The sequence below is a fragment of the Eschrichtius robustus genome, chromosome X, assembly GCF_028021215.1.
Source record: "Eschrichtius robustus isolate mEscRob2 chromosome X, mEscRob2.pri, whole genome shotgun sequence".
NCBI classification, from domain to species: domain Eukaryota; kingdom Metazoa; phylum Chordata; class Mammalia; order Artiodactyla; family Eschrichtiidae; genus Eschrichtius; species Eschrichtius robustus.
Genome location: NC_090845.1, coordinates 32,280,836 through 32,297,738, shown reverse-complemented (window position 1 = coordinate 32,297,738; position 16,903 = coordinate 32,280,836).

Sequence of the window (16,903 nt, the reverse complement as noted above, 5' to 3'; positions counted from 1 at the left end):
TGAAATGTAAAAAAAAAAATGTATTCAGGGATTTCAAACATAAATAAGTAACACCTGCCAGTAAGTGTAATTATTTTCAGGAACACACATCAGAAGTGACACTTCTTTAACTTAGACTTGCTACATCATTTTGCTTCCATATTTCCATTTGAAAAATTTAAACAAGTGCTAGAATGGGAGATTCTGTGGTAAAACTTCAAATTTTATTTTTTAAACTGTTTAAAGAAGTTAAGAGTAAGAATCTACATGATTTTGGCATATAAATATGGCTCAAAAGCCTGGAATTACTTAGGCTTCCCTGGTACTAACTAAGCACATAATCAAGTAGGTGGCAGGAAGATATCTGTGTTAACATTTTTAAGGGAACTCTACTTTAAATTTTTTTTTAAAATTTATTTTTATGTACTTGGTAGTCTCATAGATTCAATTAAAATATTTTGAGTTTCTTTTACATGTGCTATAATAGCCAAATTAATATGGGCACAATTCATTAAGCTAATATACTTATTTTGAAAGTCTACTTGTTTTGTTTGGGAAAAGAAGCTTTTTGAACAGTTGACTCTTTCTCTGATCTATCTGAGGCTTGTTCATCTTGTCTGGAGAACAGATGGAGATGGGATTGGGTGAACCATGTAATTATTCAACTCATACTCTCCAAAACGCCTGAAAAATGGGCGGGAATGCATGACACAGGTACCAGGAACAACTTGCTTTCATGGGCAACTTGTTTTACATCTGATATAGGTGAGGAAGAAAATAATCCACTCCTTCCCTAATTTGTGGCTGTGACTGCCTTAGCTATTGGCTAACTCTATTTGGGGATGTGGCAGGATTCAGGGTGGGCCTCTTCACCTACTTTGCCAGAGAAAGAGCCCATGGTGCTTTCTCTTTGTGACCATTTTCAGATGGATTTAGGCAGATGCATGCACAGCACATGTGCAATGGCAGTCATTCTCTCTGCCTCTTCCTTAAGTGCAGAGGCCAAGTCTGCAGTCCTTCCAGCTCTGTTCAAGCCAAAGACACAGAGGAGCAGGAAGAGGCAGAGAGACCAAAACAGAGGGTAGGGACCAGGGTGTGACTTCCACCACTGAAGCTGCAGTAGGAAAAACCATTATCATCCTCCTCTGTGCTCTTAATCAAGGAGTGACATGTTATAATATTAAAAGCTTTATGTAGCAACCCAATCAACTGCCATGTGTGGGACAAGGATGAAAATAAAGAATTCCCAAGAATTATGGACATGGTTTTTCTGGGAGAAGCTAGATATATTGGATTCCTTAAATAGCTCATAAATATTCAAAGTGTTTCAATTAATTCTAAAACTATTTTAGAATTGGAATAGTCAGGGATGCCAAGAAAGATTATTTCAAAAGCTTATAATTTTCTTTGCAGAACCACTCCATGAAACATTTTTTATAGTTTTGAAATAAATTTTTCAGTGTGGCAGGCAAAAGAGAGGCAAGCAAATTCTAGTAATAATTACTCTCAAGGGAAATAAAACAAACCCCAAACATTTGTTCAGTTTCCCATTAAAAGTCATTTTTCTCACCCCAGTAGATGTCAAATACCTGGCCAATTGGAGATAGAAAATTGTGCCTCTGGTAACCAGAAATCATCTGACTCTCAGAAATGAGATTTTTTTGCATTCCCATTAGGGCTTTCATTTTGGTTTATTAAGACTAAATGGGCAGCCAAACAAGATTACCTGTCCCTGATAGGAAGGGAAATAAAGTTAATGGTAAGACAAGCTGGCTGGCTCTATTCCTTAGCCTGCCTCCTAAACTACTTCCCCAAATCTCTACCTGAGGACTTAACACCATGAGGAGCTTGATTTACACTTCAACTTGAAAATTTGGTTTAGGAAAGCACTTAGTATTGTATGGGATAAGAAAGGTAGTGCAGGGAAGGATGATGTAAAATATCATCCTGTTTATCCTCCGCCCAGTGCTCAATACTTCAAGTCAGCATTTAAAAAATTTCCAGCCTACTGGCACAAGAACAGAAATATAGATCAATGGAACAGGATAGAAAGCCCAGAGATAAACCCATGCACATAAGGTCACCGTATTTTTGATAAAGGAGGTAAGAATATACAATGGAGAAAAGACAGCCTCTTCAATAAGTGGTGCTGGGAAAACTGGACAGCTACATGTAAAAGAATGAAATTAGAACATTCCGTAACACTGTACACATAAATAAACTTAAAATGTATTAAAGACCTAAATGTAAGGCCAGACACTATCAAACTCTTAGAGGAAAACATAGGCAGAACACTCTATGACATAAATCACAGCAAGATCCTTTTTGACCCACCTCCTACAGACATGGAAATAAAAACAAAAATAAACAAATGGGACCTAATGAAACTTAAAAGCTTTTGCACAGCAAATGAAACCATAAACAAGACGAAAATACACCCCTCAGAATGGAAGAAAATATTTGCAAATGAAGCAATTGACAAAGGATTAATCTCCAAAATTTACAAGCAGCTCATATCAAAAAAACAAACAACCCAATCCAAACATGGGCAGAAGACCTAAATAGACATTTCTCCAAAGAAGATATACAGATTGCCAGCAAACACATGAAAGGATGCTCAACATCACTAATCATTAGAGAAATGCAAATCAAAACTGCAATGAGGTATCACCTCACACCAGTCAGAATGGCCATCATCAAAAAAAATCTACAAACAAATAAATGCTGGAGAGGGTGTGGAGAAAAGGGAACCCTCTTGCACTGTTGGTAGGAATGTAAATTGATACAGCCACTATGGAGAATAGTATGGAGGTTCCTTAAAAAACTAAAAATAGAACTACCATATGACCCAGCAATCCCACTACTGGGCCTATATCCTGAGAAAACCATAATTCAAAAAGAGTCATGTACCACAATGTTCATTGCAGCTCTGTTTACAACAGCCAGGACATGGAAGCAACCTAAGTGTCCATCAACAGATGAATGGATAAAGAAGATGTGGCACATACATACAATGGAATATTACTCAGCCATAAAAGGAAACGCAGTTGAGTTATTTGTAGTGAGGTGGATGGACGTAGAGTCCGTCCTACAGAGTGAAGTAGGTCAGAAAGAGAAAAACAAATACTGTATGCTAACACATATATATGGAATCTTAAAAAAAAAAAAAAGGTTCTGACGAACCTAGGGGCAGGACAGGAATAAAGACGCAGACGTAGAGAATGGGCTTGAGGACACGGGGAGGGGGCAGGGTAAGCTGGGACGAAGTGAGAGAGTGGAATGGACATATATACACTACCAAATGTAAAATAGATAGCTAGTGGGAAGCAGCCGCATGGCACAGGGAGATTAGCTCGGTGCTTTGTGACCACCTAGAGGGGTGGGGTAGGGAGGGTGGGAGGGAGACGCTAGAGGGAGGAGATATGGGGATATATGTATATGTATAGCTGATTCACTTTGTTATAAAGCAGAAACTAACACACCATTGTAAAGCAGTTATACTCCAATAAAGATGTTAAAAAGTAAAATAAATTTAAAATAAAAAAATTAAAAATAAAAACTTCCAGCCTTCAGAGAATGGTTATTTGTATGTATAAAGTGTACGGGGCGAGATAGCTGATGGCTTGGACCTCACAGGCTATGGGGTTAGTTTCTATATTTCACTACCGGAGGACTTCTGTCCTAGGACGGTGTATTTTTTTTCCTTTGGGAGTTTAGAAATATTAGCAGGTGTGACCCCAGACAGGTGTCTTCAACTCCTCATTTTATCTTTTTTCCTTTTTTGAGAAACCTGCTTCCCTACAATATGCTCAATAACTTCTTATCCCTCTACCCTTTATGACACAGATCAGAACCTGCTATGGAAAAGATCTTATAATTTTAGTGAACTTGTTGTGCCTTACACTTCATTCTTAATTGTGGAATGAATTATCCTTTCAAAGGCATTTCAGTCTTCACCTAGCAGAAAGGAAAATGCTCTTTAATGGAAATTTAGAAATCACAGCATGTAGCCACTAGCCCTGCAGCTTTGCTGTTCCACTTTGCTCTATAGGGTTTTCCCTCTAATTTGCTGAGAAGGCTCAGGGTTTAGCACAGTACTTCACTACCATCAAGCTAGTTATTTTAGACTAACATTTCCATTGATAATTTTTGTATGGAGGACTCCATTTGTCTCTAGCATGCCTGAAGCATCATGATATAGTTTGTTGTCAGCTCTCTGGTGTACTAGTCTTAGAGGATGGGATTAACAAGGAGTTCATGAGGAATATTAAACTTGGTGACGTAGATCACCACAAAAAATTTACAATACAGTTGGAAAGATAAAATGAACACATGTGAAAACAACAAATCCATGAACCATTACATAAAAAAAAAAAGTATGCTTTAACTCCACAGGAAAGGAAGTTATTATGAGCTGTGATAGAGATAGAGATAGAGATAGATTTTCAGTGAAAAGATTGGTGGTCTATGAAGAGAGCCTGAATGGCTGCTGGGATTTAGATTGGAGGGGGTGAGGTAGGACATCCCAGATAAGGGGGACAAAGGCATTATGGCAAGGAGGGTACAGAGGAAGCAAATAGATGTAATATTGTGTAGACAGGAATGGGGCAGATTATTGCTGTGTTAGAAACACAAGAATTTAGATTTGATGTGAGAAGGTACAGGGAACCCTAGTAAATTTCATGGTAGAGTGAAAGGATAATGAAATAAAATGGCAAAGGCATATCTTTGTTTGAGCTCTTACTGTGTGACTTTTACTAAGTTACAAAGCTATTTTCATCTTCAGTTTCTTCATGTACAAAATCAAAACATAGGATTATGTGAAGATTTGAGGACCAGTGAGAAATATAGGAAATACTACTACCACCACCACCACCACCTACAGTAATAAGGAATGATGTCTATTTTTAGTATTTTATGGTTGTTGATTTAAGCAAATTGAGATCCCTATAGTTTCTATGACCCCCTCTCTTTCCTTCAAGAGGTGGAAACTACTTCCTCTCTCCTTGAATCTGGGCAGGTTCTGTGATTGCTTTGATCAATAGAATATTGTAGAAATTATGGTGTGCCAAATTACAGATCTAGGCCATCTTCCACTTCTTGTTTCTTGGAGTATATCTTCTTAGTATACTTCTTCTTCACTATGATTTGAAAAGCCTGACCCATGTGGAGAGGCCACTTGTAGATACTGCAGTTCATAGTATCAGCCATACTCCCAACTGACAGCTACCAATAACTGTCAGTCATGTTGAGTGAGCCGGCAAGCCTTCTTGAAGCTTCAGTGTATTTCAGTCCCAGCCGCTGTCCATCAGTTGGTTCCAGCTGAGACCAATTAACTCACAGACCGTTGATGAAAAATAATACATTTGTTTTAAGATCAGTGTTTAAATGAGTTTTGAGATGGTGTGTTATACAGCAATTGATAACTGGAACGTTGATTTCATTTTTAAATCATGATAATATAAGGGGTATTTGTTTGTTGTGAGTGTTACGTATGAAGAACAGGATTCCAGTTGTGGAGGAGATGAAGGCCTTGATTAGGGAATCAATGTTGCAAATGAAGAGTATTTTTTTCATTAATCATTCATCCATTCACTCAATAAATATTTATTGAGCAACAGCATCCAGTACACCAGGTTTGTGAAAGCTATTTATTATTTGGCTATGGAATTACAAAAAATAATGATACTGTATTGTAAACTTTAAAACTTCATATTTTCCTGCTGCCTCAACATCCCCACAATCAGGCTGTGAGCACCCTGCTCAGGTGACCAAGTGCACCAGTGTGATAAGTCTGGTCCCTGCCACAGGTTCCCTTTCTTGCTGTCCCCTGCCTGTGACCACCGATGAAAACTCAACAATGAAATCCCTTCCGACCTTTTGCTTGTGTACTCCACCCTGACCTTCAGTAAAGGCACTTGTCTACTGGTTCTCACTCTCCCTTGGCTTTTCCCCTGCTTGCTTGAACCTGTCCCTTGGAGCTCCTCCCATCTGGCACACTGTGTCATGTGCTATGCCATTCTCTAGGACCTGAGTATAATAAATCTTTTAATTTCATACGCCTCTCCAAATGTAATTTCTGCATTCATGTTGGAGTGATCCTTAAGGACCCCACAAGGGGACTTATTCCCCCATTTACAACACAGATAACTGTGTTCAAAACATTAAAATCTTACAGTATTGGCCAGGACACTAGCTAAAACCAGACTTTACCAGACATACAAGAGAGATTGGAAATCCAACACTGTTGAATGTTTACCAGACATACAAGAGAGATTGGAAATTCAACACCCCTAGATGTCCACATCTCCTACAAAAGAAAAAAAGCAAGCAAGAAGTAAAACACATATACACACACACATGGTGGAGTCAGGAGCAAGTGACATGCTAATTTAAATGCATCATTGACTTAGAGTGTCTAGGTTCAATCCAGGTACCACCAATAGCCAAGTGCAATCTCAAGTAAGTCACTCTTATATAAAACGGAGATAATAAAGCAAATTATAACATATCGTGTTAATAAGTATTAATGAAGTAAATCTATATAAATAATTGTCACCGCCCCCTTCTTGCATTGGTTGAATAATTTCCTACCAATTATAAATGCTATGTTTCAACCCTCAGATTTCTAAGAATGTATCTCATGTTTCAGCATAATGCATTCCGTGACTTTTCTGTTTGGTTGTTGCAATGTTTCCTCTATTGTTTTCATTCTCATAAGGGAACCTTTTATAGGAAAACATATTTCTCTTAGTAGAGATGTTAATGTAACTGCTTTTGTCCTTTCCTTAGATTTTATATCTCTTGGCTATGACACTTTTTTTCTTCTTATATAAGTTTCAGATGTAAAGTATTATAATTCAATATCTGTATACACTACAAAGTGATCACTACCACAAGTCTAGTTACCATCCATCACCATACAGTTGGCCCCCTTTATTCATTTTGCCAACCCTCCAACTCCCGTCCCCTCTAGTAACCACTGATCTGTTCTCTATATCCACGAGTTTGTTTTTGTTTTATTTTGTTTGTTTGTTTGTATTTCTTTTATATTCCACATATGAAATCGTATGGTATTTAGCTTTCTCCATCTGATTTATTTCACTTCGCATAATACCTTCCATGTAGTTGCAAAAGGCAGGATTTCATTTTTTTTATGGCTGAGTAGTATTCCATTATATACATATATACATCAAATCTTCTTTGTCCATTCATTCATCAATGGAGATTTAGGTTATTTCTGTATCTTGGCTATTGTAAATAGTACTGCGAGGAACATAGGGGTGCATATATCTTTCTGAATTGATGTCTTCATGTTCTTCAAATAAATACCCAGAAGTGGAATAGCTCGGTCATATAGTAGTTCTATTCTTAATTTTTTGAGGAATCTCCATACTGTTTTTTATAGTGGCTGCCTCATTTTATAGTCCTACTAACAGTGCACAAGGGTTTCCTTTTCTCCACATCCTCATCAACATTTGTTATTTCTTGTCTTTTTGATAATAGCCATTCTCACAGGTGCAAAGTAATATTTCATTGTGGTTTTGATTTGCATTTCCCTAATAATTAGTGATGTTAAGCATCTTTTCATGTGCCTGTTGACGATCTCTATGTCTTCTTTGGAAAAATGTCTGTTCAGGTCCTTTGCTCATTTTTTATTATTTTTTAATTGAAGTATAGTTGACTTACAATATTATATTAGTTTCAGGTGTACAACATAGTAATTCAATATTTTTATAGATTGCATCCCATACAAAGTTATACAATATTGACTATTTTCCCTGTGCCATCAACGTCAGGCGTGAGTGAAATTGCAGTTCGCCCTCCATCTCCTACTGCTGATGATCCTTCAGGTCTACCATCTCCCACATCCTCTCCCTCCTCCAGTCAGTAACTCTTCTTGCTGTTCACTCGATGCCAGCCCCTGTATGCCAGCTGTTGTACTGTACTACTGTACTTTTCAAGGTAATGTACTGTGAGATTAAAAATGTTTTCTTTATTTTTTTGTTTGTTTTTTATGTATTATTTGTGTGAAAAGTATTATAAACCTATTACAATACAGTACTATATAGCTGATTGTGGGTACCTAGGCTAACTTTGTTGGACTTACGAACAAATTGGACTTATGAACATGCTGGCGGAATGGAATTTGTTCGTATGTGGGAGACTTACCGTACTAGTTTGCATTCTATATCTGTGAGTCTGTTTCTGTTTTGTTGTGTTTGTTCATTTGTTTTATTTTTTAGATCTCACATATGATGAAAACATACAGTATTTGTCTTTCTCTGTCTGACTTATTTTGCTAAGCATAATACCCTCCAGGTACATCCATGTTGTTGCAAATGGCAAGATTTTATTCTTTTTAATGGCTGAGTAATATTCTATTTTGTATATATGTGTTCTTTATCCATTCATCTGTTATTTGTTTTGTTTTGTTTTTGAGTTGTATGATTTCTTTATATATTTTGGATATTAACATCTTACTGTGTGTATTATTTGCAAATATCTTCTCCCATTCACTAGGCTGCCTTTTTGTTTTGGTTATGGTTTTCTTCATTGTACAGAAACTTTTTAGTTTGATGTAGTCCCATTTGTTTATTTTCTCTTTTGTTTCCCTTGCCTTTGATGTCAGATACACAAAAACATCATTAAGACCAATGACAGGTTACCATCTGTTTTCTTTTAAGAATTTTATGGTTTCAGGTATTAGAGTCAAGTATTTACTCCACTTTGAATTAATTTTTTGTATGGTATAAGGTAGTGGTCTAGTTTCATCCTTTTGCATGTGGCTGTCCAGTATTCCCAACACCATTTATTGAAGGGACTTCTCCTTTCTCCATTGTATGTTCTTTGCTCCTTTGTCATAAATTAATTGTCCATACATGTGTGGGTTTATTTCTGGGCTCTCAATTCTGTTCCATTGATCTGTGTGTCTGTTTTTGTGCCAGTACCAGCCTGGTTTCATTACTGACTCCTTGTAGTATAGTTTGAAATCAGGGAGTATAATACCTCCAGTTTTGTTCTTCTTTCTGAAGATTTTTTTGGTGCTTTGGGATCTTTTGTGGATCCAAACATATTTTAGAATAATTTGTTCTAGTTCTGTGAAATATGCATTTGGAAATTTGGTCAGGATTGCGTTGAATCTAATTTTGGTCATGATTGGGTTGAATCTATAGATTCTTGGCCATGACTCTTCGACCTTTTATTAGCTACTATGATTCTTATCACAGTCTTACCACCTTATTTTTTTCCTCTTTTGTTCTATCACATCTCTTCCTTCTATGTCCAGGTTCCTCATATTTTCCAAAGAGGAAATCCTTGCTTTTAGGTAAAATCTCTCCTTCACAAATAGCTGATTAGACTGGTTTAATATTTAATAGTCATACTTACATTCACTTTTCACTTCTAAAAGAGGTAATAGTAGGAAGTGTTTACATTTTAAAAATATAAACACATGGATGACTTTTAGGAGATTTAATTGATACCCACGAAAGTACTTGAAAATCTTAATCACTGTGTTGTCAGTCCTATACATATCAATTTCCAGCTTTTGGGGGGGGATAATTTAGACTATTTTCCTTATTATCTTTTGTTCTGTATTATCAAAGTGCTAAACAGATGGTACTTCTAGAGTCATACCCAACACACTGCCAAATACTTCTCTCTGAAATATTGAGCACCCCTCAATTTAATCTGAAACAATATAAAAAATTCAAGAAAACACAGAATTGTGATAGCATAGAGAAAACTCTACTCCAAAAGAAAGCAAATGTAGTACAGTAATTAGCTGATTTAAAGCTCATTGTGAGAGCACTGCTATTCAGAACTACAACACTAGGTGGCATGATAAGTACAGATTAATAGAAAATAATAAGGCTGGGAGATTCAAATTGTTTCTTAATGCTTCAGGCAAGATAGGCATTATTAAAACAATAGAATACTGCAGTACTCCATTTTCAAACATCAGTAGTCTATGAACGCTTACTTGTCTTTGTCATTATTGCATAAAGAGTATGAGAAGGCAGGATCCAAAGGGTATACGTTTACCTAATAGTCAAAGTTCCAAGATGAGTTTTTCACTAGCCATCAGACCAGAAACAATTATAGTAATAGACCTCACACCTAATACAAGCCCACAAAACGTTATGCTTTGCATTAAAAAAAGTTCTCATATATTATTTTATCTGATGCTCACAAAAAAATCCATATTACAGAAGAGGGAGGTAACAGAGATATTAAGTGGCTTGCTCATTATCACATAGACAGTAAGGTGATATTATAAAAATTAAAAGCAAGGTCTTCTGCCTAATGGAGAAATGGCTCACAAAATAAAATGTTCTGTATTTACCATAGGGAAAACTAATAATGGATCTAGATTTTAATCTAGATTTTAATTAAAAAACATGTCAGCGTCAACCCTTTGCTAAGGAGAGTAAGTTGAGCCCAAAGTTCTGAATAAAAAAGCTGTAAAAAATAAAGTTTCTTACCTCTTTAAAATATTTTCGCAACCGATTTGTGGCTCTGTCAAGGCAACGTCATGGATAGTGGTGGAGGGAAATGTAGACCTGGAGAATAGACTAACTTGGAAACAAAATTAACAGAAGGGAGTAAAGAGGAGAGAGTCGTGAAGCATTAGGGGAACATTAGCAACAAGTATCAATAGTTAGAAATGGGTGTGGCATCATCAGCGAGATTAGTCTTCAGGAGCAGAGATCCAGTAATCAGTGATCAGGCCCTGAGAGATGATGTAAAAGTAAGAGAAGGAGAAGACCCAAGTCTCCAGGGTACCCAGGCAAGAGAAACCAGGTAAATAGTACTTAGAAATAAAGCAATAAAATAGAGGCTCAGCTACTGTAATGGAGTAAAAGCAAGTGCTTGGCCACAGAAATGAGGCAATTACCGACTGCTACAACTGGGAATAACAGCTGAAAACTTTTATCAGCAAGGCTGGCTGCAGGCTGAATCCTAGAAACAGGCCTAGAATTTGTAATACTGTGTTCCACATACCACATGGTGCCTTCTGATATATGAGATGATAATGAGCCCACAGGTAAAACATGAGAGGTTAATTTATCATCGAAATTAGGTCAGCTTTGATGATTAATGGGAAATTGGTTTTATTATACTAATGGACCTATACAATCATTCTATACAAATTGATTTTAAAAAGATAAATTCTAATAAACATTAGATAATCATGTACATTAAAAATAGCATAAGCAGAATAGTTATTATTGGTAATATTTACATACTTCACCTCTAATATTTTTCATTGGTATTTGTCTGAAAAATTTTTTTGTTCAATATGATATTGTTAATTTAAAAATCTTCATAAAGTTGAAGTTGAATTTATTTCAATCTTTGGAGTTGAATTTATGGCTAATAAATTCAATTTCTTATACCTTCATTGAGTCTCCTCTGTTAAACATACTGTTTTTTATGGAGGGGTGAAATATATGGTAAGTTCAGAGCAAATTCTACAAAATAGGAGATAGTATCAATTCTATTTTTAATTAAAACCTATAAATACATCAGCTCAAATATTTATTTTACAGTTATTTTTACAAATAAACTTGTCAAATAATTCCTCTCTATTTATAAATCTTTGGAATGTTTCACCAAGTTTAGATGCCTAAAAACCTTAGGTCTTCTCAATTTCACTCCATTCAACACAAAATATAAATTTCTCCAATTAAAAATAGATACTCCATCAAAAGATCCTTCTAAGTCAAGATATTTGAAAGAACAGTTATAGAATTTTAAAATTAAATCTTCTACACTCTTGAGTTCTCATCATTTAATATTTTTTAATTCTTCACTCACTTCTCCAGGGTTGAATTTTAATGTTTTCTGCGTTTAAAATCTCCTTCCCTATGATTGCTACTCAATAAAATCTTGAAAGGATGATAATTTAGGGCCCTACTTTAAAAAACTTCTTTATTAACAATCTTCAACTAAATATGAAGAAAATGAACACAAAATATAAGAGGGATTGTTTATTTAAATAAAATTGTAGGATACAGAATAATTTACAGAATAGTTCTTCACAAGGTCAAACATTTCTAAAATTCAGTTGAAGACAGGCAGCAAAGAGAAAAGGCATGTACAGCCAGACTGAAGATTGTTTTTGGTAATCACCATTGGCTTCATCCCAGCTTTTAGTCTGGTTACTATAGATGTAAATTTCAACAGCTACAGCTTTTATTTTGATTAGTCAAATATGAATTATGTGAACCTCAATTTTAAGAATGTTTGTATTCCATAGATTTCTTAATGGAAACCCAACATTGTTTTTTACTATAGCACTGTGCTCCATTAAGTCTATATTCCCCCAAAGAATTCTCTTTTCAATATTAAACTTTAAAATTGAATTTATAAGAGCATTCATAACAATGTCGAATGTATCACCTCTGACAGACTGAACTTCTAAAGGTTTTACTTTCATTTTATAAATTGGATGACAAAATTGAACCATTATTGGCTTTAACTTTGTGTAATTTTTTTGAAGCACCTGAAGATGACCATATAAAACTGGCATCTTTAACTATATATGAATTTCTTTGGCTAATGGAACCAACACTAACAGTGACTTTTTGTATATGTACAAGAAACGTTAAAATTGAAAATTAGTGAAATTAATTTAGATCAGAAATTATTTAATCTAAATAAAAAGTTATTTTGTGTCTTGTTATTTTCATGTGCTCAGTGATATCATCTGTATGGATACTGAGCGTTGACAAACATTTTGTGCTACTTACCTATACACAAAATCAACTCTCTTTAAAAATGGAAATTCAATAGAAAAACTTGCAATAAATTTTTCTTTCCTTTCCTTTTCTTTTTAGTCATATTACTCTCTAAAGGGCTTATTGCAAAAAAAAAAAAATTACCAAACAAATATAAATGGATAGTTGTACATTTATTCCATACAATAAATGACAAAAACCATTATAGTAAAAGCATTCAGACTACTTTTATATGCTCTATAGTAAAATTGCTAAATCTCTAGTTTCTACACATAATTCACATATACTTAACCTGTAATTTTCCAAGTTTTCCACTGAAATGTCAAATGACTCCCTGGTAGTCAAGCCATAGCATAAGCCAAAGAACCCAAATGGCAGGCAGGGCAGCAGTGCTAAACACTCCTCCCACCACAATTGTAGATGGGAAACAGTTTCCTGTTACTACTCAGTATAGTCTGAGTTCCCTTCAGGTTGTCAGCAGGAGCCCTGTATGCTATCCTTAAATGGGAGGTGTTCGTTATGCTGAAACTAAGAAGAGTCAGGGAAAGAGTTTATTTTTTGGCCATGCAGCGTGGCTTGCAGGATCTTAGTTCCCTGACCAGGTATTGAAGATGCACCGTCTGCAGTGAAAGCGCGGAGTCCTAACCACTGGACTACCAGGGAATTCCCCGAGAAGTAGGTTCTTGACAGTCTTTTTTTCAGATTTAACCACATGTGGATGTGAGGACTATTTGAACTACACATGTATGTCACATAATACTAGATGAAACCATGGCAGAAGCAAAAAAACAGTAAGAAGTGCTCAAAGAATGTTGGCAACTTTTAAAAAATAACACAAAAGCCAGCCTGAAGGAATTCCTTATGGGGCAAATCAGGGACAGTTTGAGCATCAAAATAAATACAAGAGTAATAAATTATAAATAGGGCAAATAAAAAACTAGAAGGAATTCTTGTGCAACAGAAGCACACCAGGACCATCCAGGTATGCTGGGATATATGGTCACCTGAATAATGGGTGATATGACAAACAGTACTGGAAAATTTGGAGAGTGGATAGAGGATAGGTCAAGCAGTCCCTTGTAGGCCATATTGAAAAAAAATGGGGTTTTTTTTCAAAGTGAAATGGAAAACAATTAAATCATTTTAAGCAGTTGTTTGATTCTTTTTCTAAGACTATTCTAGATGAACAGAGTGAAAGAATTTGGTAAGGTGAGAATAGGGATTCCAGGAGGCAATGACAATAGCCAAGGCAGGAAAAGAAAGTGTTTCCTAAAGGTTAAAAAAGAGGGAAAATACCCAGGAAATGTCATCCTTCCCATCTTTACCTAAAATCTGTGTATTCATTTTTCAACACAATCCCAAACAAGGTTTCTTGCTAACAAAAATCTTTCTCAAATAGCAGGTTTGCCACGTTGTGATGCTGCCTCAATCCCAGAAAATTAGGGAGGAAATTAGAAAATGTAAGGTCTCCAGTCATCCTATTTTGTTGCTTAACTTCTAGATTTGTGGCAAGATGATAAATTCACTGAAGATATATAATAAAACATGAAATGGTATGCAATGCCAGCATTTCTTTTATTTCCTGAAGGAAATATCATATTAAAAAATAAGCAGTACCATCCAAATCATTCTGCATAAGTGGAATCATATTTTAGTGGGTTAGATATTTATCAGGCCGTATTTTGTATTTTAGCATCAACAGCCATTAAAGGAAGAAAAATTGAATGTCTTGTATAGGAGAAGATGCATATCTTCGAAATCACTTTGACTCTCCACTGGAGACTTCAAAGTTCATATTCATAACAACATTATAAGTGCAAAATAATATGGCTTGGCACTAGGGTAAAAAACTGTTTCCCTCAGCTATACTGATGATGATGCATGTTATCTTTCTTATTTATAGAAAATAATATGAACATGGCATTATGAGTCACCTTCACACTTCTTTGCTATTCTTTCCTCCTCACATCAGCCCACATCAATAAGATATTGCCTGCAGAATAACATGCCAGTGTGATTTCCAGTTATTTCAGTATTGAACCTCTCTTATTTATGGGAAAGGAGAGATCAGGTAAAATAAGCGTGCATTTACTCAAATGGGGCTGTGTTCCCAAGCTTACTTAGTCTCAATAATCCAATAGTAAATGAAAAATCGCTCATTCCTTATGCCCCATTTGAGCTAAACCCAGTGACACATTGTATACTTTTATTCCTATAGAATTTTTCTGTCTCATTTGCCCAGAGGAATCTAACCTATAAATTCCAACAAATAGATAACATGTAAATTATATATTCCACAATATTTTATATGCTGATCATTATATTCAATACTGTTAAAGAGTCTGAGAAATACCTGTGTGCTGAGGCTGAGAGAGAGGTCATCCTTTAAAACTGTTATTAACCTGACTAACATTTTCCAAAGTACCATGCTATTGCTTACGCTTATGTTATCATTCTCTGTGTGATACCAAAAATAGTGGGGTTGGTGTTTTGAGTCTCTAGGAAGAAGAGCTCAATCTCTGCATGTTGAATGTCTAACGTTATTAAGATAGTGCAGATTGAAATTGAGCATGATATTGGTCATTGATCAAAACAACAACAAAACCCATTAAAATTTCAATTTTAGAATTTGAGAAGTGTTATACTGAACTGTCAGGGATGACTTAAATGAGTAAGAAGTAAACTTATACTGTGTCAGAGCCATTAAACATTTTGGATCTTCTTGTTCATAAATTAACCCACCTAACTTATACACTATAGGATCAGTACTGGGGGAAAGTTATTGATACTTCTGCTATCCAGCTGACTCCTGAATGACCAACTGGGGAATTCATTCGCATGGAGTACTAAGGCTCAAAACAGCTAGTAGGGATGAGTATCTAAGATATGCCTGTATTGTGGTATTCATAGGTTTATAATATTCTGAGGTCTGAAGAAGTATAACCATATGGTAGGTAAAGAAACTCTATGGTAGGAAGCTAACTGTATGGTAGGTAAAGTTCTGTGGGAATCCCAAGCTCTTCCCTTGCCTTTTCTTTACTCTCTCCCTAAATCTTGCAAGAAATTCTATGGTGGGTTAGGTTTAAAGATACTTTATCTGCCACCACTAGTGCATGGTGTTTTCTTTCTCCCTGATTTTGCGGGGAGGGTTTCAAAATTGTGATCCCTTTGGTTCACTTTCTTTCCTGTACTCTGTGTTTCCTAGAGCCAGAGGTATCAGAGCAAGAGCCACTCCATGAGCTTATTCCATTACATAAACCCTTTTCAGGGTAAATAAAACATGGTTGGAGGCATCATCCTGCTCAGTGGAAAAAAGCTCTCTAAACGTCACAAAGATCACCAAAAGAAAAAAAAAAGGCCAATATTATTTTCAGTATGTGTGGGGAAACCTTAAGGGGGGAAAACTCACAAATCAAACATTACAATAAATTAAAAAAATTGAAACACGAGCCAAAAAGATTTATTTAAAAATGCTAGGATGGTTTAATGTTCTATAAGCACTGAACATAATTCATCACATTAATAGGTCAGTGAAGAAATATGATGTGATGGCTTATTATTTACTGAACTTGCGTGGTAACGAACATTTGGTGGGGCAATTAGTCACCTAGTAGTGAGACAGGACTCGCTGCTGATCCTGCATAGATTTCTCTGTGTTTGAAAAATTTGTCTGTTGTCATTAGTGTACAAAACAGTCTAGGGACCTCTAGGGTTTGAGATCAAAGGAACCAATAGGATTAGAGCCAGGAGTGAGGAGAGTGGTCAAATGGAGACCACAGGACAAAGCATGAGCATTTGGGAAATTAGCATCCTAAAGAGCCTGGTCAGGGGCAGGGGGACTGGGACTCTGACATAAATAGCTTCTATTTAAAAGAAACTGAAATAATTAGCAAAATCCAAGCAGGGATTTAGGCACCAGGAAAAATATAGGTGTAAAGAGCCAGAAAGTATAAAAGATAAGACTTCGATTTAAAGATAAATCAAGAGTCCAAAAAGAGAAGGATACGAGCAATATAAGATTAATATCATTTGTTATCTGGTATATTGAGCCATTTAATGACTAGCCTAGGGTTTTTTGAGTCTAATACTACCATAAATAAGAATAGGAAGGGGATTAAGTGGTATTGAGGTTGGGATATTTAATGTTGGATATTAAAGAAAGGTGTCAGATGAAAATC